Genomic DNA, 5,149 nt, shown 5'->3' with positions numbered 1-5,149 from the left:
GGGTGCTGGACTGGCTAGAATTAATTATGGGTTCTCCTGGATTGTCCAGAGAATGAACTAACTAGACTCTCGTCCTTTTCCTTAGTGGGATGATGGCACCTGTGAAGAGTGGGCCAACGGCAACATTAGAGGGAACAACATCCACACGAGACTGCCCATAATTCTAGCGCAAGTGCAAGTTCAGGGGGTTCCCCAAACTACACTCAAGTTTATTAATTTGCTAAAAAGACTCACGGAATTCACTGAAAGCTGATATGATTATAATTTATTATAGGAAAAGGATACAGATTAAAATCAGTCCAGGAAAAAAAGCACAATAGGGCAGAGTTTGGGAAAGTACCAAAAAGGACCTTCTAAACAGGGAATACCAAACATGGAGTCTGGATGTGTTACTTTCCTGGCATTAATATGGAACCATAGACAGAGTATTGTCAGGCAGGGAGGATCACCTAAGTCTCAATGTTCAAAGTTTTTATTGGGGCTCCATTATGTAGATATGATTGATTTCCCAGGTGACTGACTTCAGTCTTCAGCCCCTCTGGTTATGACCCAAAGTCTCCAATATAAATCACATTGTTGGTCTTTCTCGTATGGTCAGCCCACTCTAAGTTATATTGGGTATGGTCTAAAGCCCCAAATAAACAAAAATAATCCTATCAGGCACAATATTCCAGAGCTTAGAAATTACTTCCCAGAAACCAAAGATAAAAGCCTGACCTCTTTTTTTTTTTTTTTTTTTGAGACAGAGTCTCATTATGTCGCCCTTGGTAGAGTGCTGTGGCATCACAGCTCACAGCAACCTCAAACTCTTGGGCTTAAGTGATTCTTTTGCCTCACCTCAGCTTCCCCAGTAGCTGGGACTATAGGTGCCCACCACAATGCATGGCTATTTTTTTTTTTTATTGCAGTTGTTGTCGTTGTCTAGCTGGCCCGGGCTAGGTTCGAACCTGCCAGCCTTGGTGTATGTGGCCAGAGCCATAACCACTGTGCTACAGGTGCCGAGCTGTGACCTCTTTTTTTGAATAAGGTTAAATTCTTTACTACACAGCTCCTAAACTCAATTTCTTTTCTTTCTTTCTTTCTTTTGTTTTTGAGACAGAGTTTAATTTTGTTGCCCTTGGTAGAGTGCTATGGCATCATAGCTCACAGCAACCTCAAACTCTTAGGCTCAAGTGGTTCTGTTGCCTCAGCCTCCAGAGCAGCTGGGACTAGAGGTGTCTGCCACAACGCCCTGCTATTTTTAGAGACGAGGTCTTCCTCTGGCTCAAGCAGGTCTCAAACCTGTGATCTCAGGCAATCCACCCACCTTGGCCTCCCAGAGTTCTGGGGGTTTACAGGCGTGAGCCACCACACTTAACCCTAAACTTAATTTCTCATTGCATCAGTAGCTTCCTTCCCTTATCCAGGGCTTGTAGAAATACCACAGGATTTGAGGTTCCCAGGTGTAAGGTGGCTGACTCTCCCAGACAACTCTTATGAGTAACTGTCACCTCCAGTCCCAGCTTAACATCAAAGCAGCCTGTTTACTCTGCCATTGATGTGGCCCTTGTATCACTTTTCCTGTAGGAAAAAGGATCCACAGTGGAAAGGAGTTCTTCTGTTGCAATAGACAAAAACTGTGTCCAGCAGATGCGTTGGCCCTGTCACACCTGTCTATGGGATGTTAGACTATGGGAAGGGTTGTATTTACTGACCCTGGTTTTGTGAGTTTCCCCCAGTAAAGCCAATTCCTTATTCATGCTCTATGAAGGCATGGACTTTATCTCAACTCCTTGCACAAAAAATGGCAGTCTGAAAGGGACTTGACACATAAAATAGCATAACATAAACTCTCCTTGGTGCTTTACGTGAACAATATAAACAAACAATATATCCTGGAGATCATAATAACTTATTATAAAGAGATCTTCCTCATTTGTTTAATACTGCATACTATATAGTATTCCTTTGTGTGAATGTACCTAGTTTATTCAGCTAGTCCTTTAAATTGTTTCTAGTCTTTTGTTTTTACAAATAATTCACTCATGAATCAATTTATGCCTAGGTCATTTCATAATTTCCTGTGAAACTCCAAGGTAGATTGCTAGAAGTGGAGCTCCTGGGTCAAAGCATAAATGTATTTGCTGTTTTTCTAGATACTGCCAAATTTTCCTATCTTATGATTGCTCTATTTTGCATTCTCACTACTAATGTATGTGTACATGTTTCCCCATAGTCTTACCAAGAACAAAAGTTGTAAAACTTTTGGATATTTGTCAATATGATGGTTAACAAATGGTATTTCTGTGCAGTTTTACTTTGTGTTTTTCTTATTATGAATAAGATTGATATTTTGATATGCTTAAGGATTATTTATATTTCTGTGAACTGTCTGTTCACATCTTTTGCCTATTTTTATAGCTGGCAGTTGGCATTTAAAAAAATTTTGAAACTCTTTATATAGTATAAAAGATACTTGTCCTTTGTGATGTAAGTTACAGATATTTTCCCAGTGTTATTACTTTTTTTCTGAATTTATTTATCTGTTTTTCCATGAGAAAGCTGATTAGAAATCTTTAGATAGATTGACCAAGACAAAGAGAGAAGACTCAAATTACTAAAATCAGAAATGAGAGAGGGACCTCTCTACAGAAATAAAAAGTACTGTAAAAGAATACTATGAAAAATTATATGCTAGTAAGTTAGATAACTTAGATGAAATGGACAAATTACTTGAAAGCATGAACTACCAAAATTGACCCAAGAAGAAATAGACAATTTGAATGGCACTGTAACAAAGAGATTGAATTAGTAACTAAAAAACTACCCACAAGGAAAAGCCCAGGCTGAGATGGCTTCACTACTCAATTCTACCATTCATTTAAAGAATTAATGCTAATTCTTCACAGTCTTCCAAAAAATAGAAGAGGGAACATGTCTCAACTTTCAATACTTGGAAGTCAAAATTTTACCCAGAGACATTAAAAGAAAAAAAAAACCAGAGATCAATATCTCTCATCAGTATAGACACAGAAATCTTCATCTGAATCCTCTTAAACTGAATCCAATATCATATAAAAGGAAATTAGGCTCTGTGACCAAGTGGGATCTGATTCAGGAATGTAAGGTTGGTTTATCATCTGAAAATCATTGTTATACACTGTATCAATAGAATAAAAAACAAAGACCACATGATATAGAAAAATTATTTGACAAAATCCAATACCCTTTCATGATAAAACACTTACCAAGCTCAGAATAAAAGGAAATAAAAGAGAACCCTCAGAACATGATAAAGGATATCTGTGAAAAACCTACAGCTAACATTATAGTGAAAGATTGAATGCTTTGCCCCCAACATCAAGAATAAGAGAGGAATGTCCACTTAAATTACTTATATTAAGTGGAGGTTCTAGCCAGGGCAATTAGGCATTTAGGCAATAAAAAGAAATAAAGGTCATCCAGATTGGAAAGGAAGAAGTAAAACTGTGTTCTAAGATGACATGCTTATATGTATAAAAAATTTTAAGGAATTCCCTAAAAACAATTACAACTAGTAAACAAGTTCTTCATGTTTGCAGGATATAAATTCAATATGCAAAAGTCAATTTTATTTCTACAGAGTAGCAATGAGAGAACTGAAAATGAAATTAAGAAAACAATTTCAGGACATTAGCTGCGGTTCGAAAGTGCTGATGGCAGCACGGAGCTCCCCTGGTTCCAAAGGGGAAACTAGAAAGATCTAGGATCTGGGCACAATGTTCTCTCAGGAACTGTGGCTGGAAAATGAGAAAAAGTGTGCCATGCTTTGGAACTCCAAAGCAGGGCAGAAAACGCCAAGAGTTGCTGGCCATCGCACTTGGGGTGAAGGTGGGAGTCAACAGTGGCTTTCTCAGGCCACCTCTTAAATTCTTTGCCTGTTCACAGATCTCCTCCCTGGTTTGAAGGGCAGCCCTCACACACAATGATAACCACTTCAACTATGAGAAGACACACAACTTTAAGGTCCACACATTTCAAGGCCCACACTGGTGTGACTACTATGCCAATTTCATGTGGGGGCTCACAGCTCAAGGAATCTGGTTCTCAGACTATGGATTGAATGTACACAGTGTTCCAAGCACATTCCCAATGACTGCCAATCTGATCTCAAGCATATCAAAAAAGTGTACTGTTGTCACCTTACAACACTTGTGAAGGCTCACAACACTCAGAGGCCTGTGGTGGTAGACATATGCATTCAGGAAATTAAAGCAAGAGGATTAAAATCAGAAGGCCTTTACAGAGTCTCTGGGTTCAGTGAAATGGCATTTGACAGAGATGGTGAAAAGGCAGATATGTGTGCCAATATCTATCCAGACATAAACATCATCACTGGAGCCCTTAAACTATATTTCAGAGACTTACCTATCCCCCTCATCACATGTGATACCTATTCCAAATTTATAGAAGCAGCAAAAATCTCCATTGCAGATGAGAGGCTAGAAGTAGTCCATGAAGTGTTGCTGCTGCTGCTGCCTCCTGCCCACTATGAGACCCTCAGATACCTGATGATCCACCTCAAAAAGGTCACTAAGAATGAAAAGGACAATTTAATGAATGCAGAAAATCTGGGGATTGTGTTTAGGCCCAACTTGATGAGGGCCCCCCAAGGACAGCACCCTGACCACCCTCCACAACTTGAGGTACCAAAAACTGATTGTGCAGATTCTAATCGAAAATGAAGATGCTTTGTTTTAACCCATCAGGGAAATGAGCTGAATAGCCCAGCCTCATCTAAGTTGATAAAGCAAAAGGACTAAAAACATTTCTTACACTTGATTTGTTTTTCAAACAAGTGACAGAATTTCCTGGACCACAGTGGATTACCGAGTCAGGTACTGTGTCTCAGACATGCGCCTTCTCTACGCCAGAACTACAAGCCTGAGAGTGAGAAAAAAACCATCCCCTTCAGTCTTCTGCCATGCCTCATATATATGTCTGTTTTGCTGGAAGAATGATTAATCTTTCTTTAACTTATTAAAAAATAAGGTAGACCTTTAAACTTCAATTTTATCAGTAACAAACAGGAACTTAATTCATAAAGGTACTTGACACAGGTATATGTTTTCCATATACAAAAAGAAGACAAATTTTATCTGTTAAATGTTAAATGAAATCCATATTGTAA

The 5,149-nt window shown here is 38.8% G+C and overlaps 1 pseudogene; it reads left to right on the top strand.

Annotated features, from left to right (window-relative positions):
- Positions 1-3,737: 3,737 nt before the first annotated feature.
- On the top strand, positions 3,738-4,719 carry LOC128592116 (beta-chimaerin-like; annotated as a pseudogene).
- The last annotated feature ends 430 nt before the right edge of the window (positions 4,720-5,149 follow it).

Source organism: Nycticebus coucang, chromosome 8, assembly GCF_027406575.1.
Source record: "Nycticebus coucang isolate mNycCou1 chromosome 8, mNycCou1.pri, whole genome shotgun sequence".
NCBI lineage: Eukaryota > Metazoa > Chordata > Mammalia > Primates > Lorisidae > Nycticebus > Nycticebus coucang.
Note: the sequence above shows the minus strand (reverse complement) of the source record. Positions and strands in the feature narration are given on the sequence as shown.